Raw genomic sequence first — 25,222 nt, forward strand, 5'->3', positions numbered from 1 at the left:
GGGATGCAAGGAGCAACGTACTGCAGAAAGGGCTGTATACAGGGGCTGAGAGGAGAGATGGATCACAAGATTGGGCTCTATATAGAGGGGATGCAAGGAGCAACATACTGCAGAAAGGGCTGTATACAGGGGCTGAGAGGAGAGGTGGATCACAAGATGGGTCTCTATATAGAGGGGACGCAAGGAGCAACGTACTGCAGAAAGGGCTGTATACAGGGGCTGAGAGGAGAGATGGACCACAAGAGAGGGCTCTATATAGAGGGGATGCAAGGAGCAACGTTCTGCAGAAAAGGCTGTATACATTGGCTGATAGGAGTGATGGACCACAAGATGGGGCTCTATATAGAGGGGGACGCAAGGAGCAACGTACTGCAGAAAGGGCTGTATACAGGGGCTGAGAGGAGAGATGGACCACAAGATGGGGCTCTATATAGAGGGAACGCAAGGAGCAACGTACTGCAGAAAGGGCTGTATACAGGGGCTGAGAGGAGAGATGGACCGCAAGATGGGGCTCTATATAGAGGGGACGCAAGGAGGAACGTACTGCAGAAAGGGCTGTATACAGGGGTTGTGTACATACGTTACATTACTGATCCTGAGTTACATCCTGTAGATCTTTTATTATAAAAATGAAAAACATAAACATAATAATAACTGAAACATAACAAGAATGTCAGCTATAAAATAATCAGTATAATGAGCACTGGTCCAGCCAATCAGTCTCTCCTCACACACACATTATGTATACAGAATAATAACTCCTAGTCCTTACACCTTCTGGTCCGGTCACCAAACAAAATAATAACCACAAACAAATAAAATAAACGATAGCAAACAAAAACTATATAATAAGCCTTTTTGTATACACATATATTTATATACATAAACACACAAACTATACTAATATATACAAACTAAGCTAATCACCACCGCACACTCAAGCCCCCCATTTCCCACCCCCCGCACTGACCTGAAAGCTGGTCCTGCGTCTCATGCCTCAGTCCATGTCCAACGTCCATAGGCCAGATCAGGCAGTGCCAGTTCTTCCCCCAAACAACCCAGTATCCCATAGTCCCACAAGATAATCCCACCTCCCCCCTTTTCCCACCACCCAACCTAACACCTACATCCAAATCTATATCCCTATATACAATATATACAGCAGCACATGAGTCGCCTCAAGGGCCAGGGGTTACTCGATACCGGGCCCTGCGGTTCACAGCGGGATGTCACAATGGCTGCGACCCGGTCCGTGGCCCAGGGCGCCCATGTAAAAGGGAAAGGTCTTTAAAGGGATAGAGTTTATGTTCGTGACAGCACCTGTGGTATTCGGTCAGGGTGACCGACGCTGCTTTAGGGGTCCACTGGGTGATGTTATGGCAGCTAGATGGTATACCTTCCCACGGGTGAAGTATATCCCCAGGGCTCCCGGTGTGTAGATGGTGAATGGCGAGTGGCGCAGAGAAGAACGAGGACACAGGGTTGCAGCCACCGTGACATCTCCTGTGAACCGCAGGGCCCGGTACCGAGTGACCCCTAGCCCTTGGGGCGACTCACACACGCTACAATAATTAAAAATCAAAAGGCCCAAGTTGGGCCCCTGCAGCCCTACATTAGGGTTGAGCAAAATGGGTCGTTCATTTTCATAAGTCGCCGACTTGGCAAAGTCGGGTTTCATGAAACCCGACCCGACCCCTGTGTGGGGTCGGCCATGCGGTACGCGACTTTCGCGCCAAAGTTGCGTTTCAATGATGCGAAAAGCGCCATTTCTCAGCCAATGAAGGTAAACGCAGAGTGTGGGCAGCGTGATGACATAGGTCCTGGTCCCCACCATCTTAGAGAAGGACATTGCAGTGATTGGCTTGCTGTCTGCGGCGTCACAGGGGCTATAAAGAGGCGTTCCCGCCAACCGCCATCTTACTACTGCTGATCTGAGCATAGGGAGAGGTTGCTGCCGCTTCGTCAGAAGCAGGGATAGCGTTAGGCAGGGTCCATTAACCCCCAAACCGCTTGTGCTGTAGCGATTTCCACTGTCCAACACCACCTTTTGTTTGCAGGGACAGTGGAAGCTACATTTTTTTTTCCTCAGCGCTGTAGCTCATTGGGCTGCCCTAGAAGGCTCCCTGATAGCTGCATTGCTGTGTGTACGCCGCTGTGCAAACCAACTGCTTTTTTCAAAGCACAAATCCTGTTGCTCCTTCCTTTCTGCACAGCTTTCTTGTTTGTTTGTCCACACTTTTGACTTTTTTTGTGCAGCAGTCCACTCCTTGTTATTGCTGCCTGCCATACATTGCTGAGATTACTGCAGGGAGATAGTAATTGTAGGACAGTCCCTTTTTTTTTGTTTCGTTATATCTCTTCAAGCCACTTTCTGCCACAGAAAATATACTCTAATACAGTGGCCCAGATTTATTCACTAGTCTCCCTGAAGGAAAAAAAAAAAGGTGCAGATTAAAATTGGCAAATCTGTATCAGTGGCAGTCCTGTGTGTGGCATCTGTGTCTCATTTTCTGGCACAGAAAACATACAGTCTAACAGTGGGCCTGATTTCTTGCCAATTCTCCCATAAATAAAAAAAAAATAGTGGGAGATTAAGATTGGCAATTTTGCCTCAGTGCCAGTGCTGTGTGTGGCATCTGTCTCTAATTGTGTGCCACATTAAACCTAGTGTGTAATACTGGGCCAGATTTCTTTTAAATTCTCCCTGAAAAAAAAAAAAGTAGTGGGAGATTAAGATTGGCATTTCTGCTTCAGTGCCACTCCTGTGTGTGCCACCTGTCTCAAATTTTGCGCCACATTGAACCTAGTGTGTAATACTGGGCCAGATTTCTTTTCAATTCTCCCTGAAAAAATAAAAATAGTGGGAGATTAAGATTGGCATTTCTGCCTCATTGCCAGTGCTGTGTGTGCCACCTGTCTCAAATTTTGAGCCACATTAAACCTAGTGTGTAATACTGGGGCAGATTTCTTTTCAATTCTCCCTGGGAAAAAAAAATAGTGGGAGATTAAGATTGGCATTTCTGCTTCAGTGCCACTCCTGTGTGTGCCACCTGTCTCAAATTTTGTGCCACATTAAACCTAGTGTGTAATACTGGGCCAGATTTCTTTTAAATTCTCAATGAAAAAAAAAAAGTAGTGGGAGATTAAGATTGGCATTTCTGCTTCAGTGCCACTCCTGTGTGTGCCACCTGTCTCAAATTGTGTGCCACATTAAACCTAGTGTGTAATACTGGGCCAGATTTCTTTTAAATTCTCCCTGAAAAAAAAAATAGTGGGAGATTAAGATTGGCATTTCTGCTTCAGTGCCATTCCTGTGTGTGCCACCTGTCTCAAATTTTGTGCCACATTAAACCTAGTGTGTAATACTGGGCCAGATTTCTTTTAAATTCTCCCTGAAAAAAAAAAAATAGTGGGAGATTAAGATTGGCATTTCTGCTTCGGTGCCAGTCCTGTGTGTGCCACCTGTCTCTAATTTTGTGCCACAGAAAACCTAGTGTGTAACACTGGGCCAGATTTCTTTTAAATTCTCCCTGGAAAAAAAACAAATAGTGGGAGATTAAGATTGGCAATTCTGCCTCAGTGCCAGTGCTGTGTGTGGCATCTGTCTCTAATTTTGTGCCACAGAACATATACTGTATAAGAGTGGGCCACATTTCTTCAAAATTGTCCCAGAAAAAATAAAAACGGGGAGATTTTAATTGGTAGTGTCTGCATCAGCGTCAGTCCTGTTAGTGGCATATCTGTCTGCCACTGAAGCTGTGTACTGTTATACATTGGGCCTGATTTTCCCTGCAGTCTCACCCACCTATAAAGGGATATATAAATCCAACAGAAGTTTTAGTTCACCTTGTAACTGGTTTTACAGTAACAAATACCGTTAGTTTGGTTACGTTTTTCAAACAATGAGGAAGTCTGGTGGAAGAGGTCGTGGCCGTGGGCGGTCATTGCCAGCTGGTAATGATGATAGTGGTGTGGAGCATCAGTTGGTCGTGGGAAAAGCAATATAGCACCTAAGTCTCGAGTTGTTGAGCCAGGTTCGTCGTCTGGCTACACAAGGCCTCGAACGCTCCCTTTTCTGGGAGTAGGAAAACTGCTTTTAAAGCCGGAGCAGCAAGAACAAGTTTTGGCTTTCCTTGCTGACTCAGCCTCTAGCTCTTTCACCTCCTCTTCTGAAACTGCTAAATGTAAAAGCAGCGCGTCGTTAGTGGATGTTCACGGTCAGGGACAAGTCGCTTCCTTGTCCTCTTCAGCAAAAACAACAACAGAGAAGGATGCGTCAGGCGACACAACGGGTTACTCCATGGAGCTCTTTACACATACCGTTCCTGGGTTAGAAAGTGAAACAGTTAACAGGCCATGCCCATTACAAGTTGAATCGGACATGGAGTGCACTGATGCACAGCCACAGCCAGACTACTATGCTGTTCCTTTGACTCAGACCAGAACATTGCCCTCGCAGTGTACTGATCCAGAATCAGACCCTGATGAGACTATGGTGCCCCGTCACGAACGCTATACCACCGGCTTACACGGTGACACAGACGAAGTTGCACATGAGATAGAAGAGGAGGTCATAGATGACCCAGTTGTTGACCCCGATTGGCAGCCATTGGGGGAACAGGGTGCAGGCGGCAGTAGCTCTGAAGCGGAGGAGGAGGAGCCGCAGAAGGCATCAACATCGCAACAGGTTCCATCTGCCAGGCCCGTATCTGGCCAAAAACGCGTGGCAAAACCAAAACCAGTTGTAGGACAGCGTGGCCATCCGGTTAAAGAAGCTCAGTCTGCAATGCCTGAAAAGGTATCCGATGCTAGAAAGAGTGCAGTCTGGCATTTTTTTTAAACAACATCCAAATGATCAGCGCAAAGTCATCTGTCAAAAATGTTCAACTACCTTAAGCAGAGGTCAGAATCTTAAAAGTCTAAATACAAGTTGCATGCGTAGACATTTAACCACCATGCATTTGCAAGCCTGGACTCACTACCAAACGTCCCTTAAGGTTGTAGCACCCTCGGCCAATGAAGCTAGTCAGCAACGCTACATCCCTTCCCTCACTGTAAGCCCACCATTTCCCGCACCACCTGCAGTAAATGTGCAGATTTCGTCGCCAGGCCAAAGCAGTCAGGGAATCACCAGTTTCGTAGTAGGAAACACTGCATGTAGGGCACCAGCAAGAATACCATCTCCAACCCTCTCTCAGTCTGCCATGTCCACCGGCACCCCCGCTAGTTCCACCATCTGCAGCTCTCCAGTCCAGCTCACCCTACATGAGACTCTTGTTAGGAAAAGGAAGTACTCATCCTCGCATCCGCGTACACAGGGTTTGAACGCCCACATTGCTAGACTAATCTCATTAGAGATGATGCCCTACCGGTTAGTTGAAAGCAAAGCTTTCAAAGCCCTGATGGACTACGCTGAACAACGCTACGAGCTACCCAGTCGACACTTCTTTTCGAGAAAAGCCATCCCAGCTCTCCACCAGCATGTAAAAGACCGCATCGTCCATGCACTCAGGCAATCTGTGAGTACAAAGGTGCACCTGACAACAGATGCATGGACCAGTAGGCATGGCCAGGGACGTTACGTGTCCATCACGGCACACTGGGTTAATGTGGTGGATGCAGGGTCCACAGGGGACAGCAATATTGGGACAGTTCTGCCTAGCCCACGGTCTAGGAAACAGTTGGCTATAGCCGTTCGCCCCCCCTCCTCCTCCTCCTTGTCCTCCTGCAGAAGCGAGAGCTCGTCCACAGACCGCAGTCGCACGAGCACTCCATCCGCAGCTGCCACTGTTGCACATGAGGTGTCCCATTATGGGACAGCTAGTGGCAAGCGTCAGCAGGCTGTATTGGCAATGAAGTGTTTGGGCGACAACAGACACACCGCGGAAGTTCTGTCCGAGTTCTTGCAGAAAGAAACTCAGTCATGGCTGGGCACTGTACATCTTGAGGCAGGCAAGGTAGTGAGTGATAACGGAAGGAATTTTATGGCTGCCATAGCCCTTTCCCAACTGAAACACAATCCTTGCCTGGATCACACCTTAAACCTGGTGGTGCAGTGCTTCCTGAAAAGTTATCCGGGGTTACCCGACCTGCTCCTCAAAGTGCGCAGACTTTGCACGCATATCCGCCGTTCGCCCGTACACTCCAGTATGCAGAACCATCAGCGGTCTTTGAACCTTCCCCAGCATCGCCTAATCATCGACGTTGCAACAAGGTTGAACTCCACACTGCACATGCTTCAGAGGCTGTGCGAACAGAGGCGTGCTGTTATGTATTTGTGGGAGGATACACATACACGGGCAGGCAGTTGGATGGCAGACATGGAGTTGTCAGGTGTGCAGTGGTCAAAGGTACAAGACCTGTGTCAAGTCCTTCAGTGTTTTGAGGAATGCACACGGCTGGTTAGTGCAGACAACACCATAATAAGCATGAGCATCCCCCTAATGCGTCTGCTGATGCAAAGTTTGACGCACATAAAGGAGCAGGCGTCTGCAGCAGAGGAAGAGGAAAGCCTTGATGACAGTCAGCCATTGTCTGGTCAGGGCAGTGTAAAGGACGAGGTAGCGGGCGAACAGGAGGAGGAGGACGAGGGGGATGATGTGGATGAGTATTTTTTTAATGAGGAAGATTCTCCGGGGCCAATGGAAATTGGTGGCGTGGCAAGGCCGGGTTCAGGTTTTTTGAGGGAGACAAGTGACGTAGATTTGCCTGAAACTGCCCCTCAACCCAGCACAACCGCAGATTTGACAACTGGAACTTTGGCCCACATGGCGGATTATGCCTTACGTATCCTCAAAATGGACCCACGCATTATTAAAATGATGACCGATGACGATTACTGCTTGGCCTGCCTCCTTGATCCTCGCTATAAAGGCAAATTGCAAAATATCATGCCACATGAGAACCTCGAACAAATATTAGCAACCAAACAAGCAACTCTTGTAGACCGTTTGATTCAGGCATTCCCAGCACACAGCGCCGGTGATGGTTCTCACACGAGCTGCAGGGGGAGCAGACCAGAGGTGTTAGAGGTGCACAAATCAGAAGTGGCGTTGGACAGAGGGGTTTTCTGACCAGGTTGTGGAGGGATTTTGCTATGACCGCAGACAGGACAGGTACTGCAGCATCAATTCAAAGTGACAGGAGACAACATTTGTCCAGTATGGTTACTAACTATTTTTCATCCCTTATCGATGTTCTCCCTCAACCGTCATTCCCATTTGATTACTGGGCATCCAAAATAGACACCTGGCCAGAATTGGCAGAATATGCATTGCAGGACCTTGCTTGCCCGGCAGCTAGTGTCCTATCAGAAAGAGTATTCAGTGCTGCAGGTTCAATATTAACCGAAAAAAGGACTCGTCTGGCTACCAAAAATGTTGATGATCTAACCTTCATTAAAATGAACCACTCATGGATTTCGAATTATTTTGCCCCACCTTTCCCGGCTGACACCTAGCTTTCCTATAAAAAGGTCTTGCTTGTGGACTGGTCTTACTGACCAATCTCTTAATCTGCAGCAGCTGTTTGTCCAGCATACGACATGTTTACACCTCCCTAAATGCGCTAACTCCCCCCATGGGGCCGTGGTCTCGCCACTTGGCGCAAGCACCCGTGAGAGTGCTGTTTGTCTGAAGAGGTGGGTGTGCCCGCTTTTGGCCGACGGCACTGCCACTGGGTCCCTCATAGTACAATAAAGTGTCTCTGGCGGTGGTGGCGCGCAACCAACGTCAGACACACCGTTGTAACATGAAGGGCCCTGGGCCTGTACCGCCGGCCACAAGAGAGTTTCCCCCCCCCAGCTCAAACAGTGCTCTACCACTTGCAAAATTATCTCTCACAGCTCCACCAATGTTTAGTCTATATGCCGACATCCTTCAATGCCTGGTACTGACAATACCAATTTGTTGACATGTATGATGCTAGGTAAAATAGTCAGGGTCAGTGTCCTATATTGACACCAGTAAATACTTAGCGGCGCCAAATTACTATGTCTGAAGCTCAGCAGAGGAACCCACCCCTGTACCTAAGTATGCCACCCTTTTTTTTTTGGTTTAGTTGTTTTGAGAGACATTAACATCTATTTATTTTTGGGGAGTACTAACTGTGTCAGACACTCCTTCCAATCTTCCTCTGCTGAACAAACCAATGCTGCCTGTGTACCCCTGCAAGATAATTCGAACTGCATTGAGCCTAATTTTTTTTATTTTAGGCCTACTAAGTCTGTCTGCGGTCCCTCCTTCCAATAGTCCTCCGCTGACCACACCAATGCTGCCTGTGTACCCCTGGAACCTATTTAAAAGTGCATAGAGCCTACTTTCTTTATTGTAGGCCTACTAAGTCTGTCTGCGGTCCATCCTTCCATTTGTCCTCCGCTGAGCACACCAATGCCAACCGTGTACCCATGTACCTTTTTTTCAACCTGCAGTGAGCCAACTTTGTGGTGTAAGGCCTACTAGCAGTGTCTGTCTGCGCCACTTAATACAGCTGTTCTCCTCTAAAAAAAAAAAAAAAGGCTGGTTTTCAGCCTGTCAGAATTATAAAACTGCATTTGGGCCACAAGTTTCGTTGTGGTCTCCAAACTGATTCTTCCGCTCCAAGGTGTTCTCCTGGTTGCCTTTCCTGAGCTTCAATCTTCAGGCTCTTGTTAAATAGTTTTTTAATCGAACAACTGCAGTGGGGCTACTAGTTGGGTTGGGGCCTACTACCAGTGTCTGGCGCTCCAAGGTGTTCTCCTGGTTGCCTTTCCTGAGCTTCAATCTTCAGGCTCTTGTTAAATAGTTTTTTAATCGAACAACTGCAGTGGGGCTACTAGTTGGGTTGGGGCCTACTACCAGTGTCTGGCGCTCCAAGGTGTTCTCCTGGTTGCCTTTCCTGAGCTTCAATCTTCAGGCTCTTGTTAAATAGTTGTTAAATGGAACAACTGCATTTGGCCTACTAGTTGTGTTGGGGCCTGCTAACGGTGTATGCCGCTCCAAGGTGTTCTCCAGGTTGCCTTTCCTGAGCTACAATCTTCAGGCTCTTGTTAAATAGTTTTTTAATGGAACAACTGCAGTGGGGCTACTAGTTGGGTTGGGGCCTACTAATGGTGTATGCCGCTCCAAGGTGTTCTCCAGGTTGCCTTTCCTGACCTTCAATCTTCAGGCTCTTGTTAAATAGTTTTTTAATCGAACAACTGCAGTGGGGCTACTAGTTGGGTTGGGGCCTACTAACGGTGTATGCCGCTCCAAGGTGTTCTCCAGGTTGCCTTTCCTGAGCTTCAATCTTCAGGCTCTTGTTAAATAGTTTTTTAATGGAACAACTGCAGTGGGGCTACTAGTTGGGTTGGGGCCTACTACCAGTGTCTGCCGCTCCAAGGTGTTCTCCTGGTTGCCTTTCCTGAGCTTCAATCTTCAGGCTCTTGTTAAATAGTTTTTAAATGGAACAACTGCATTTGGCCTACTAGTTGTGTTGGGGCCTACTAACGGTGTATGCCGCTCCAAGGTGTTCTCCAGGTTGCCTTTCCTGAGCTTCAATCTTCAGGCTCTCGTTAACTAGTTGTTGAAACAACACTGCATTAGGCCTACAAGTTGGGTCTGGGTTCTACAAACGATGTCTTCCGCTCCAAGGTGTTCTCCAGGTTGCCTTTCCCTAGCTTCTATCTTCAGGCTCTCATTAAATTGTTTTTAATATAACACTGCATTTGGCCTACTTGTTTTGTTGGCCCTACCAACGGTGTCTGCCACTCCTTGATGTTCTCCTACACTGAGCAAACCAGTGCCACCTGTTTACTACTGTTACCAATTTTGAACTGCATTTAGCCTACTTACTGATTTGGGCCTACTCACTGTGTCAGCCTCTCAATACAGTTGTACTCCACTGAACAAAGCAATGCCCCCTGGTTAGTCCTGTTACCAATTTTGAACTGCATTTAGCCCACTTTATTCTTTGGGCCTATATCTTTGTTTCCTCCTCATCCTGCCCATTGCCCAGCCAGTGATAGATGAGTCTTCTGGTACATTGACCCAGAACGCAACATTCCCCGTGCACGCTACACAGCAAGAATGTGACCCTGCTGAAAGTCAGGTTCCCCTTCCTGGATACCATAACACCTTACATGGGGACAAAGAGGAAGGTGCAGATGAAAGTGCAGGTTCCTTCATCAGGTGGGGGGTGGGAATACTCGTTGGCGACGTCACTGGCACAGGGCCCCTCATAGTACGCAAAAAGTGTCGCTGCCGGTGGGAGGCGCCCCCGCCGTGCAAACACACCGCCGTACTTTGAGGAGCCCTGTGCCAGTGCCAATGCCAACAAGTGGGCCCCCCCTGCTTGCTCAGGATCACAGCCCTTGCAAAGTTTAAATACTTACCTCTCCCTGCTCCACTGCCCTGAGGTGGCCCAGATTACCTGGGCCCACTAAATACTTGAACCAGCCCTACCCCCCACAACTTTAGCCAAATGACCTCTAATTTCCAATGCCTAACTATTATTATAAGGTAAATTAAGATTGACAAGCTTCAGTAACAAGAATGGATGTTTTTGCCATTAAAATGGGCACTGTAGGTGTTTTCCTGGCCTCCACTCACTGCCGACTATGCTCCCCCATTGACTTGCATTGGGTTTCGTGTTTCGGTCGATCCCCGACTTTTCGCGATAATCGGCCGATTCCACTCGACTCGACTTTTGAGATAGTCGGGTTTCGCGAAACCCGACTCGACCCTAAAAAACTAAAAGTCGCTCAACCCTACCCTACATCACTGTATAATGATCAAACAAAACAAAAATCTACAGTGTCAGCAGCAGCCCACCACCAGGAAAGGAGATGACCAGACTACGGCACACTAAAAGAAAAGCCCCTCCAGAGGAGAGCGGCCCTCCGTGCGCCCAGTCTCCCATACTCCAGAGAGCGCACCTTCACCAGGTCACCGAGTATGGTCCTAAACACATCGTCCACTGGGAGGATTTTTCGTTGCGTCGATACTAAGCACCGTGCGTTCCATGTGTGTTACCTAACCACTGCGCTAATTAGAAATAAGGTGCAGCGGTCCCGACCACCAAGGTCTCCGAATGCTCCATAGGCCCATTCCGAATAAGAGAGACCGGCCAGCCGAGACCAGCCAATGGAGGCGCCCGCCCTGTTGCTGTGTTGAAGAGACAATAAATCAGGAAGTGGTCCATGCTTTCCAGCATGGTACCACAATTCTCCCGGGGTCAGTTTCTGTCCTCAGAGCTCCTACACTTCAGATTGTCCCTTACACACAGTTTCGCCGGGAAGCAGCGCCAAGTCCCAAAATCCTGATAGAATTCAAAAGATGCAAACCCTCCCCAAGATCCCGACTTGGGCAATCTCTGAGCGCCTCTGGAAATGGGTCAACAGAACCCTATTGTCAAGGAGTTTCCTTGTCAGAGTCCTAATCTCCCACATTCCCAGACCCCACCGACGAAGTACTTTCAGAACCAAGGTAGCATAAGCCAGAAGTTGTCCATGCGGTGTGCGAAGATCCTTCACTTGCCCTCCTGTCTCCCATTCCTGGAAGAAAGGCTGAAACTATCCCCTACAGGAGAATATCCACGGAGGAGCCCTCTCTTTCCAGAGGTTTGTGATACTGATCTTAATGAAGGTATCCACAAGGAATACCACAGGGTTGACCATACCCAACCCTCCTAGTCTCCTCGTACGGTAAGTAACCTCCCTCTTGACCAGGTTCAGTCTATTCCCCCATAACAGTTGGAAGAACAAACTGTAGACCCGAGTCCAGAGAGACTCCGGCAAGATGCACACACTGCCCAGATAAATCAGTAAAGGGAGCAGGTAAGTTTTGATCAGATTTACCCTTTCTCTTAGGGTGAAAGACCAACCCTTCCATTGGTTCACCTTCTCTAGCCTGCTGTCCCAATTTTGTTTGGGGTAATCCCCCTGGCCAAATTCGATGCTAAGGACTTTTGCAGAGACGTTGGGTCTTGGGGTGTCCGGGAGATCAAAACCAGGATCTCCTCCTCCCAGCCAGAGACTCTCACACTTATCCCGGTTGATCTTGGCCCCGGATGCCTCCGAGTAGCGATCTACTTCTGACATCAGCCACCCTGCCTCCTCGTGAGAGGAAACAAAAACAGTGACATCATCGGCATATGCCACCACCCTCAGAGTTGCCTCCGGTGCTGTCCGGTCAATCCCGATGCCGGCCAATGGTCCACGCTCCACCATAATAAGAAGAGGGTCAATCGCAAACACGTACAGCAGCAGGCTCAAAGGACAACCCTGGCGAACACCAGACCCATCCTCAAAAGAGCTGCCAATCCAACCGTTCACAAGCGGGAAACTCTGCTTCACTGTACAAGGTCTTAAGCCAATCAACAAACCCCCCCGGCAGGCCACATCTCAGAAGGATGGACCAGAGGTACTCGTTATTAACCCGATCAAACGCTCTTGCCTGTTCCAGCGACAGCATGTACCCTGTTGTGAATTCTGTTGTCGGGCTCCCTCCTGTGGTCATGAATGGTACTTCGGCTGGTTCTGTCCATGGACTTCCTCTGATGGGTGTTTCTGAGTTTCCTTCCACAGGTGACGAGATTAATTCGTTAGCTGCTGCTCTATTTAACTCCACTTAGATCTTTGCTCCATGCCACCTGTCAATGTTCCAGTATTGGTTTAGTTCACTCCTGGATCGTTCTTGTGTCCTGTCTTCCCAGCAGAAGCTAAGTTCCAGCTTGTATTTCTTTGGTTTGCTATTTTTCTGTCCAGCTTGCTATTTTTATTGTTGTCTTGCTTGCTGGAAGCTCTGGGACACAGAGGGAGTGCCTCCGCACCGTGAGTCGGTGCGGAGGGTCTTTTTGCGCCCTCTGCGATCAGCACAAAAACCTACAAAAAGACCACGCAAAGTAACCTTTCCTATCCTCGGTCTGTTCAGTCGGGCCTCACTTTGCTAAATCTATTTCATCTCTGTGTTTGTATTTTCATCTTACTCACAGTCATTATATGTGGGGGGCTGCCTTTTCCTTTGGGGAATTTCTCTGAGGCAAGGTAGGCTTTATTTTTCTATCTTCAGGGCTAGCTAGTTTCTTAGGCTGTGCCAAGTTGCATAGGGAGCGTTAGGCGCAATCCACGGCTATTTCTAGTGTGTTTGATAGGATTAGGGATTGCGGTCAGCAGAGTTCCCACGTCCCAGAGCTCGTCCTTTATTATCAGTAACTATCAGGTCATTCCGTGTGCTCTTAACCACCAGGTCCATTATTGTCCTGACCACCAGGTCATAACAGTACAGGTGGCCCAAAGTACTAATGCATCTCAATAGAGGGATAAGAGAAGTTCTGAGACCATTTTTTTTTCTTTGCAGTGTGTTTTGTCTCTTTTTTTCCCTTTACCTCTGGGTGGTTCAGGACAATGGTGTAAACATGGACATTCAGGGTCTGTCCTCTTGGATGGATAATCTCACTACAAGGGTACAAAACATTCAAGATTTTGTGGTTCAGAATCCGATGTCTGAGCCTAGTATTCCAATTCCTGATTTTTTTTTTCGTGATAGATCTAAGTTCTTGAATTTCAAAAATAATTGTAAATTATTTCTTGCCTTGAAACCTCGCTCCTCAGGTGACCCTGTTCAACAAGTAAAGATCATTATTTCTTTGTTACGTGGTGACCCTCAAGACTGGGCATTTTCCCTTGCGCCAGGAGATCCGGCATTGCGTGATGTTGATGCGTTTTTCCTGGCGCTTGGATTGCTTTATGACGAACCTAATTCAGTGGATCAGGCAGAGAAAATCTTGCTGGCTCTGTGTCAGGGTCTGGATGAAGCGGAGATATGTTGTCAGAAGTTTAGAAAGTGGTCTGTGCTCACTCAGTGGAATGAATGTGCTCTGGCAGCAATCTTCAGAAAGGGTCTCTCTGAAGCCCTTAAGGATGTCATGGTGGGGTTTCCCATGCCTGCTGGTCTGAATGAGTCTATGTCCTTGGCCATTCAGATCGATCGACGCTTGCGTGAGCGTAAAGCTGTGCACCATTTGGCGGTACTATCTGAGCATGGGCCTGAGCCTATGCAATGTGATAGGACTTTGACCAGAGCTGAACGGCAAGAACACAGACGTCGGAATGGGCTATGTTTTTACTGTGGTGATTCCACTCATGCTATCTCCGTTTGTCCTAAGCGCACTAAGCGGTTCGCTAGGTCTGCCACCATTGGTACTGTACAGTCTAAATTTCTATTGTCTGTTACTCTGATTTGCTCTTTGTCATCCTATTCTGTTATGGCATTTGTAGATTCAGGCGCTGCCCTGAATTTGATGGACTTGGAGTTTGCTAGGCGCTGTGGTTTTTTCTTGGAGCCCTTGCAGTATACTATTCCATTGAGAGGAATTGATGCTACGCCTTTGGCCAAGAATAAGCCTCAGTACTGGACCCAATTGACCATGTGCATGGCTCCTGCGCATCAGGAGGATATCCGCTTTCTGGTGTTGCATGATCTGCATGATGTGGTCGTTTTGGGGTTGCCATGGCTACAGGTTCATAATCCAGTATTGGACTGGAAATCTATGTCTGTGTCCAGCTGGGGTTGCCAGGGGGTACATGGTGATGTTCCATTTTTGTCTATTTCGTCATCCACCCCTTCTGAAGTTCCAGAGTTTTTGTTGGATTATCGGGATGTATTTGATGAGCCCAAAGCCAGTGCCCTACCTCCTCATAAGGATTGCGATTGTGCTATTAATTTGATTCCTGGTAGTAAGTTTCCTAAGGGCCGATTGTTCAATTTATCTGTGCCAGAACACGCCGCTATGCGGAGTTATGTAAAGGAATCCTTGGAGAAAGGCCATATTCGCCCGTCGTCATCACCGTTAGGAGCAGGGTTCTTTTTTGTGGCCAAGAAGGATGGTTCTTTGAGACCATGTATTGATTACCGCCTTCTTAATAAAATTACAGTCAAATTTCAGTATCCTTTGCCGTTGCTATCTGATTTGTTTGCTCGTATTAAAGGGGCTAGTTGGTTCACCAAGATAGATCTTCGAGGGGCGTATAATCTTGTGTGTATTAAACAAGGCGATGAATGGAAAACAGCATTTAATACGCCCGAGGGCCATTTTGAGTACCTGGTTATGCCATTCGGGCTTTCCAATGCTCCATCAGTATTTCAGTCCTTTATGCATGACATCTTCCGAGAGTACCTGGATGGATTCATGATTGTATATTTGGATGATATTTTGGTCTTTTCGGATGATTGGGAGTCTCATGTGAAGCAGGTCAGAATGGTGTTCCAGGTCCTTCGTGCTAATTCCTTGTTTGTGAAGGGGTCAAAGTGTCTCTTTGGAGTTCAGAAGGTTTCATTTTTGGGGTTCATTTTTTCCCCTTCTACTATCGAGATGGACCCTGTTAAAGTCCAGGCCATTTACGATTGGACTCAGCCGACATCTGTGAAGAGCCTGCAGAAGTTCCTGGGCTTTGCTAATTTTTATCGGCGCTTCATCGCTAATTTTTCTACTGTTGCTAAACCGTTGACTGATTTGACCAAGAAGGGTGCTGATGTGGTCAATTGGTCTTCTGCAGCTGTAGAGGCTTTTCAGGAATTGAAGCGTCGTTTTTCTTCTGCCCCTGTGTTGTGCCAGCCAGATGTTTCGCTCCCGTTTCAGGTTGAGGTTGATGCTTCTGAGATTGGAGCAGGGGCTGTTTTGTCGCAAAGAAGTTCTGATGGCTCGGTGATGAAGCCATGTGCTTTCTTTTCTAGAAAGTTTTCGCCTGCTGAGCGTAACTATGATGTTGGTAATTGTGAGTTGTTGGCCATGAAGTGGGCATTCGAGGAGTGGCGTCATTGGCTGGAAGGAGCCAATCATCGCGTGGTGGTCTTGACAGATCACAAGAATTTGACTTATCTTGAGTCTGCCAAACGGTTGAATCCGAGACAGGCTCGATGGTCGTTATTTTTCTCCCGTTTTGATTTTGTGGTTTCGTACCTTCCGGGCTCTAAGAATGTGAAGGCTGATGCCCTGTCAAGGAGTTTTGTGCCTGACTCTCCGGGTGTTCCTTAGCCGGCGGGTATTCTCAAAGAGGGGGTAATTTTGTCTGCCATCTCCCCTGATTTGCGGCGGGTGCTGCAAAACTTTCAGGCTGATAGACCTGACCGTTGCCCAGCGGAGAAACTGTTTGTCCCTGATAGATGGACTAGTAGAGTTATCGCTGAGATTCATTGTTCAGTGTTGGCTGGGCATCCTGGAATCTTTGGTACCAGAGATTTGGTGGCTAGATCCTTCTGGTGGCCGTCTTTGTCACGGGATGTGCGTTCTTTTGTGCAGTCCTGTGGGACTTGTGCTCGGGCTAAGCCCTGCTGTTCTCGTGCCAGTGGGTTGCTTTTGCCCTTGCCGGTCCTGAAGAGTCCCTGGACGCATATTTCTATGGATTTTATTTCGGTTCTCCCCGTCTCTCAAAAGATGTCAGTCATTTGGGTGGTTTGTGATCGCTTTTCTAAGATGGTCCATTTGGTACCTTTGTCTAAATTGCCTTCCTCCTCTGATTTGGTGCCATTATTTTTCCAGCATGTGGTTCGTTTACATGGTATCCCGGAGAACATCGTTTCTGACAGAGGTTCCCAGTTTGTTTTGAGGTTTTGGCGATCCTTTTGTGCTAGGATGGGCATTGATTTGTCTTTTTCCTCGGCTTTCCATCCTCAGACAAATGGCCAAACCGAACGAACTAATCAAACTTTGGAAACATATCTGAGATGCTTTGTTTCTGCTGATCAGGATGATTGGGTGTCCTTTTTGCCGTTGGCTGAGTTCGCCCTTAATAATCGGGCCAGCTCGGCTACTTTGGTTTCGCTGTTTTTCTGCAATTCTGGTTTCCATCCTCGTTTCTCTTCAGGGCAGGTTGAGTCTTCGGACTGTCCTGGTGTGGATACTGTGGTGGATAGGTTGCAGCAGATTTGGACTCATGTGGTGGACAATTTGACATTGTCCCAGGAGAAGGCTCAACGTTTCGATAACCGCCGGCGCTGTGTGGGTCCCCGACTTCGTGTTGGGGATTTGATTTGGTTGTTGTCTCGTTATGTTCCTATGAAGGTTTCCTCTCCTAAGTTTAAGCCTCGTTTCATTGGTCCGTATAAGATTTCTGAGGTTATCAATCCTGTGTCATTTCGTTTGGCCCTTCCTGCTTCTTTTGCCATCCATAATGTGTTCCATAGGTCGCTGTTGCGGAGATACGTGGCGCCTGTGGTTCCATCCGTTGATCCTCCTGCCCCGGTGTTGGTTGAGGGGGAGTTGGAGTATGTGGTGGAGAAGATTTTGGATTCTCGTGTTTCGAGACAGAAACTCCAGTACCTGGTCAAGTGGAAGGGTTATGGTCAGGAAGATAATTCCTGGGTTTTTGCCTCTGATGTTCATGCTGCCAATCTGGTTCGTGCCTTTCATTTGGCTCATCCTGGTCGGCCTGGGGGCTCTGGTGAGGGTTCGGTGACCCCTCCTCAAGGGGGGGTACTGTTGTGAATTCTGTTGTCGGGCTCCCTCCTGTGGTCATGAATGGTACTTCGGCTGGTTCTGTCCATGGACTTCCTCTGGTGGGTGTTTCTGAGTTTCCTTCCACAGGTGACGAGATTAATTCGTTAGCTGCTGCTCTATTTAACTCCACTTAGATCTTTGCTCCATGCCACCTGTCAATGTTCCAGTATTGGTTTAGTTCACTCCTGGATCGTTCTTGTGTCCTGTCTTCCCAGCAGAAGCTAAGTTCCAGCTTGTATTTCTTTGGTTTGCTATTTTTCTGTCCAGCTTGCTATTTTTATTGTTGTCTTGCTTGCTGGAAGCTCTGGGACACAGAGGGAGCGCCTCCGCACCGTGAGTCGGTGCGGAGGGTCTTTTTGCGCCCTCTGCGTGGTCTTTTTGTAAGTTTTTGTGCTGATCGCAAAGTAACCTTTCCTATCCTCGGTCTGTTCAGTAAGTCGGGCCTCACTTTGCTAAATCTATTTCATCTCTGTGTTTGTATTTTCATCTTACTCACAGTCATTATATGTGGGGGGCTGCCTTTTCCTTTGGGGAATTTCTCTGAGGCAAGGTAGGCTTTATTTTTCTATCTTCAGGGCTAGCTAGTTTCTTAGGCTGTGCCGAGTTGCATAGGGAGCGTTAGGCGCAATCCACGGCTATTTCTAGTGTGTTTGATAGGATTAGGGATTGCGGTCAGCAGAGTTCCCACGTCCCAGAGCTCGTTACTTTATTATCAGTAACTATCAGGTCATTCCGTGTGCTCTTAACCACCAGGTCCATTATTGTCCTGACCACCAGGTCATAACAGTACCCCTTCCAGTGACCAGACCTACCCTGCTCCACTGCCTTTCGGACACAGAGCACAGCACTAAATGTGCTGTGGCCTGGAACAGAGCAACGCTGGGCCTCCGAAAGGATTCAGGGTGCAAATTTCACCAGCCGATTAAACAGCACCTTTGCCAGAACCTTCCTGTCTGCATTGAGAAGCGCTATGGGACGCCAATTCTCAATGTATGATAGGTCCTTACCCTTTGACAAGATGATCAGAGCAGACCTCCTCATTGACTTCGGCAGAGTGCCCGAGGAAAGACACTCATTGAATACCTCAGTCAAGAGGGGAACCAAAACGTCCTTAAAGGTCTTATAGAATTCAGATGTTAAGCCATCTGGACCAGGCGATTTTTTTTGGGGGCAAGCCCTTCAATCGCCAACTGAACTTCCTCTTCCCAGATCATTTCAGTCAAAACGTCAAGGGAGGGGTCTACTCCTGGTTCGGGGACGGCTGCAGTCAGGAAAGCTGACATCTCATCCCAATCAAGATTCCTCTTCCCCAAGAGGTGTGAGTAGAAGGATCTGACAATCTCCAGGATCCCTGATCTGGATCGCCTCAGAGACCCCATAGTGTCGACCAGTCCTGTAACCACTTTACTATTCACTGACATCTTGCAGTTTCTGTAAGGTTCGGGCGTGCGGTACTTTCCATAATCCCTCTGAAAAACCAAAGATGCGTGTCTATCGTACTGACACCTTATAAGCAAAGAATTCATTCTGTAGATCTCCTCGCGGCTACCTCCAGTTGAGACAAGATGCTCGAGTTTGCTCCTCAGACCCTGATACAGGCGGCACCTGCTCAGACTCCTGAGGCTCGATAGCTGGCGGAAGAATCTCGCCACCCTTCCTTGAACATCTCCCACCACTCTGACTTACTACTACAAAGATCCAGTAAGGGTACCTGGCTCTGAAGAAAATCATCAAAGGACTGTCTTATCTCCGCTTCTTCCAAGAGAGACTAATTGAGCCTCCAAAAGCCTCTTCCCATCCGGAGGGTCTCTGTAACATTCAGAGAAAACAAAATTAAACAGTGGTCAGAGAACTCCACCTCAACAACAGACACTGCCGAAGAGACAGCTTCCTCCTTTAAATAAAACCTATCTATTCTGGACCTACAGTTACCTCTATGATAGGTGAACCCCTCGTGGCCTGGGGTGTGCCGAATGTGGACATCCACTAGGCGAGCCTCACTAGCTATACTACAAAGGGCGATGCTATCATAAGTCAGCTTGTCTCTGGAACCTCCCCTATCTCGGGGCCTCGTGACCGCATTAAAGTCCCCTCCAAAGACAACCTTCTGACTTGTAAAAAGGTAAGGCTTGATCCTCATAAAGAGACACTTCCGGTCCCACTTAGATTGGGGACCATAGATGTTAATGAGGCGAAGCTCTTGTCCCTCCATGAAGACATAGTGTAAAAGGTCAAAAAGAAAAAAATGTCCCCACCACATAAATGCTTTGCACGATATGAATGCAAAATCAAGCAATGGAAGCCATAATAATACAGACATAATTATACATTATATATTGTGATAAAATCTGCTATTTTTAAGTATTATTTAATCAAATCCATATGGAGGGTCTTCTGGGAGCCAGATCGGAGTGTTTCCACCTGCAGACACCCCTTCTTCAGACATGTGCTGTAGGTGTTACACAAGCAATGAATAAAGTCCAGTAACCACTTACCAAACACTGCAGGGGTGCTACCTTTAAAGTGACATACACAACCACCAAAATTGATAAAAATAGATTGTGCAAAGCATTTATAAGGTGCCGATATTATTTTCTTTGTAAAGTTATTGAAGGATTAACGGGAGGATCCATGGGGCGCACATTACTCTTAGTGGCTTCAAGAGAGATTACCTATGTTCAGTATGTAATGACACCTAAGATCAGGCACCTCCTCATTACTAACTCAATAACCTGCCGGCATTCTACCGGTGCAGTGAAGAGGACCGCCAAGCCGCTTTACTGCTAGGCGGCAAGACCCCATGCCTCCATTCTCTTTTAGCTATAGCACAGTTGCATCATTTGGCTGCCTGGTTTCTTGAAAAAATAGAATGTCGGCTTTAACCCGCCAATCTAACCGCTTTTGACTTAAAGGGGATGTCCACGTTCTTGAAAGTGGGTCCCCAACTCTGTAAAATACCTAAATTAAGTAGCTCAGCAGGTCCTTAACCTCTCTTGGTCCTGCTGTCCGCCCTGGCTGGGGCTCCTTGTGGTTTCATCCCCGAGAATTAGTGCCCACTACCTGTTAAAGCCTAATTAGCTGTTGTGTGAATCTCCGCGCTTGTGTCTTAGTGGATAGTCCTGATTTCTACTTTGATTTGTTCACTGACAATTCTCCGTCCTGACAATTTTGTACCTACCTGTAACTCCTAGTTCTGATCCAGAAACTTGACTACTCTTCTTGCCAGCGTTCACCACCGAACAGAAGCCAACTCCATGGCCCCAACCCAGGGGCCTCTGTGTAAGTGCAGAAAGGGTGAAAGCCAGTACAACCCCTGGGATCTCGAAAAATGCAATTGCTAGTAAACAGAGCTGCACTCGCTGGTCACTGATCAGAAAATTCTAGCATACAGTATAAAAACCATAAATCATCACATCCTACATCAGGAATACCCATGTCATGTGGCGTTGTCTTTTCTACTGTATGAATTTTTGCTCCTGTGTGTCCTCCAGTCTCGGATGTCACGAAAGGGAAACTTTTTTCTTTATTTCGAGGCATCTCTTGAACTAAAGTTTAAAGTCGGGGAAACTTTCCTGCCTGCATACACATTCATTTCCAGAGCCCTCAGTGTTTCCATGGCCTTCTCCCCCAGCCCTGCGCAGCCCCTTCCTTCTCCGCACACAACCTGGACTTCCTCGGGCCGCTCCGTTCACAGGGCTCCCTTCATATCATGTTTATTGTAAATGAAAGAATTGATTGAACCCTCTGGAAAGGAAAACACCTGACTCTGGCGAAGCTGTAAAAAAACAAAAAAAAAAAAACTTCATTTTTTATTTTCGGTACCAAACACTAAATTCAGGCGATTCATGCCCCTTGGAAAATTCATCCTGAGTGTTAAAAGCCAGGTATGTTTTCTCGGACCCAGACCAAAATTTCCAGAATTTATAGTGGAATCAAAACGTCTGCATCCTACCGTAAAATTCCTCTGTGACATAAAAATGTCTTCTAGGTGATATATATGGTGTCGGTGAGACACTGGGCAGCGGGGGGCTGGGAGCGTCGGAGGGGTGCACGTTTTCACGCAATCCAGAGCTTATCACTGCTCCAGCTTATATAAATTGTCTAATATACCAAAGGGACGGGGCCGTAGACACAGCGCTACAAGTCATGGCGTCCCGAGAATAAATCTCTGGTTTTACTAGTGGAAATTAATAGCCTGGGCGTGAGGCGCCGTCTCTGGAGACCCCGAGAGTTAGTGCACTAAGCACAGGACATGAGCAGGCACCGCTGGAAGGCACCTGCTCGAGTATTAGCCGCCAACCTGTCAACAGTCACTTCCATGTTGTGCGACTGCCGTACGTTAATTCTCCGGCTCTGGGACAGGTATATTGATGTATGGCGGCATTCACGGAAGACGTGGGGACCTGTTTTATATCTCTGTATTCCAAGTCCTGTACATGTAAATCCAAGAAAAGTCATACCAATGGGTCAGTGCCGCCTAGAGTCACCCTACTTTTCTTGGATTTATTGCTTCATGGTCTGGTTTCTGAAGAACAATAATCAGTTTTCAATGTGCTGCTTTTTTGTACCGTGGGGCAGCACAGTGGCTCAGTGGTTAGCACTTTTCCTTTACAGCGCTGGAGTCCTGGGTTCAAATCCCACCAAGGACAACATCTGCAAGGAGTTTGTGTGTTCTCCCCGTGCTTGCGTTGGTTTCCTACGGTTTCCTCCCACTCTCCATAGACATAGTGATAGGGAATGTAAATTGTGAGCCCCAATGGGGACTGCGATGATAAGGTATGTAAAGTATTTATAAAATATAAATAGGATGAATCATAAGAGTAGCAGACAAATGGCGCTGTGAGATACAACTGACCGTAGTCCCAGAATGACTCGTAAAATATTGGAGACATGCTGACGACACTTGTGAGACAGAATACTTACTGACCCTGTTGCGGAATTCAGCTTTCAGCAGAATCTTTAGCAATCAGGCATTGATAGAGTATGAACTGTTCTACTTGAGACATACAGCAACCATTATCTGCATCTCACTCATTAGCTTGGAATTTTACAGTAAACTCTTTAGCTGTCATATGTCTTATGGATAAAAGTCCTCCTTCTAGACTGGGAAAATACAGCATGTCTTTTACTGGCATGGAAAAATCCTGTCCAGTTCCTTCTCCATTTATTCTGCTTCCTCCAGCAAGGTAGATGAGTTCCTTGTTATTTAAGTCAAGTTCTGTGACTTCTATCACTTGTCTTGTGATTGTGGCTCAGGAGTCGACCGATGCACCACCCTTGTAATGTCTGATTGTTTGTCACTTTGAATGTGCTGTTCCGATTATCTGCACATTGTTCAGAAATTTATAACCCAAAAAGAGTGAATCCCTTTTGGGTTACTGCGGCTTCGTGAAGATCAGAGAGCGCAGCTTTGAACTTTTGTTTAATTCCTTTTGGATTTTGTTTTCTGCTTTCCATGTTGGACAGACTTTCATACAATGTTCCTGTTTGTGGCATTAGAAACATGCTCTAGTTTCCTTCTTGGGTGAACGTGTATCTGTTGCTTTAAGGCTGGGGTCACACGACCGACTTTCTCTCATCATAGAAAATCGGTCTGATTATGCTAATCACACTCTGATCAAACTGAGTATGGTCTGATTTTCTCTGATGTCGAGAAGATGAAAAAAAAATGTCTCTTTATCTTCTACATTCCGTCAGTTTGTGAAAATTTTACCGCACTCGGATGTCATCACACACCCCAATTTTTTTTTTTTGCGGATCAATTGACTTGCATGGCTGAAGATGCAAATCGTGCATGCTGCAATTTTTTTCTCTGACAAAGTCCATCCAAGGACAAAAAAAATCGGACATGTGCACGGCTCTATAGATCTACATTGGTCCCTGTGCAATCCAGCATTTTGACATATCGTAATCAGACCAAAAATACGGTGGTCTGCACGAGCCCTAAAAGTTATTCCAAGGTCACTCTCTGTGGAGTCTAGCACAAATTCCTTTATTGATATTCGTCTATTAGCCTGGTCTTTATAAAGTCTGGTGTCAGATCTGTCGCAGCTCGCGCCTCTAGTGCGTTAGTCATGGCCGTCTTCTATATCCTCACCCACTGATCTCAGCTGTGTGATCACTTCCAGCCTTGCATTTATACACTTCTAGATATTATTTCTATACTGAGTCACATTTTATACAGTTTTAGCACGTGTTGTCATGTGGATCATCCTTCAGTGATACATTTATAATAACTCTTCCCTGTCTCATTCCTGATTATTGATCTGTGCTCCGTCTTTAGTAAAAACCTTCTACAATTCATCTCTGTTCTGTAACATTTCTACTAGAAACTTCCATAGCTGCTAATTGTCATGATTCAAGTTTGGCCTCTAAATTTCTTGCATCCATCTGTCCAATAGTTGGCAGTAGAGTCAATCTTCTTCCTTCTGGAGGAGAACTAATTTGCAACCTGTTTTCTCAGGCTATATTAACATTTGGCTTCATTTTTTTTTAATAATTTCGAAACCTGTGAATAAGGCTGCTTTCACACATCAGGTTTTTCACCGGATGCCGGTTCCAGCGTCGCGCCACATCACCGGATCCGTTTTTTTTTTAGGAAACCGGATGGCAACCGGATATGACGGATCCATTTTTCAGCCGGATCAGGTGTGCGATTAACCAGATCCGTCTCATCCGGTTGCCATCCGGTTCGTCCGGTTTCCTTTCCGTTTTTTTACGGATCCGGCTTTTAAAAACGCCCCCTGAAAGGCTAAAAAGGTGATTGGCCGGCTGAAAACTATATATACAGTGTTCCTAACATCTGTGACGGGTTGGCTCTCGGCTCTGTGGCAGGCTCTCGGCTCTCTGGCAGGATTCAGGCTCTCTGGCAGGCTCTCGGCTCTGTGGCAGGATTCACGCTCTCTGGCAGGTTTCTGGCTCCTTCCGTCGTGGCAGGGTGTTGGCTCTTCTGCTTTTTGGCTGGAAATGGATGAAGGCCTCATGGCCCTGCTTTATATATAGTCCAGGGGGCTGCCCATAAGTTTTTAAGCATGCTCAGTGTAAAAAGCCGGATACGGACGCCGTATCCGACTTTTTCCGGATCCGGCACTTTCCGGCGTCCATAGACATGCATTGTTGCGAAAAGCCGGAAAGGCAGGATCCGGCGTTTCCAGCTTTTTCGCTGGAGACAAAAAACGTTACAGTAGACGTTTTTTCCAGACACCGGAATCGACTCGACGCCGGATCCGGCTTCACACCGGAAGGAATGCTGGGCCATCCGGCGCCAATAATATTCAACGGGGGAAAAGCAGGATCCGGTTTCTCCGGTTTTCAATTCCGTTTTTGGGTGGAAGAGCCGGAATTCGCCTGAAACAAAAAACCTGATGTGTAAAAGCAGCCTAACAGACCTGAAAAATGAAGGCAAATGGGTAACACTATGTTGCTTTGCAGCGCTAGGGTCGTGGGTTCGAATTCCACCAAGGACAACATCTGCAAGGTGTTTGTATGTTCTCCACATGTTTGTGTGGGTTTCCTACGGGTTCTCCGGTTTCCTCCCACACTCCAAAGATTGATGGGAAATCTAGATTGTGATCCCCGATGGGGTCAGTACCGATAATGTCTGTGAAGAACTGTGAAATTAATGGCACTATATAAGTGGGCATAATAAGTGAAGCAACCACATAGTCATCAAATCAGTAAAATTCAAACTGTTCGATGAAAAACACAAAAAAGTAACAACCAACATAAAGGAAGGGCATACCGAACCAGGGATCTTCTCTCGGAAACTCTC

The 25,222-nt window shown here is 47.1% G+C and overlaps 1 protein-coding gene across 1 annotated transcript in view; it reads left to right on the forward strand.

Annotated features, from left to right (window-relative positions):
* Positions 1-25,222, forward strand: part of DYSF (dysferlin) — a 384,808-nt gene that overhangs the window by 226,140 nt on the left and 133,446 nt on the right. The window lies entirely within an intron of this gene.

Source organism: Ranitomeya imitator, chromosome 1, assembly GCF_032444005.1.
Source record: "Ranitomeya imitator isolate aRanImi1 chromosome 1, aRanImi1.pri, whole genome shotgun sequence".
Classification (NCBI taxonomy): domain Eukaryota; kingdom Metazoa; phylum Chordata; class Amphibia; order Anura; family Dendrobatidae; genus Ranitomeya; species Ranitomeya imitator.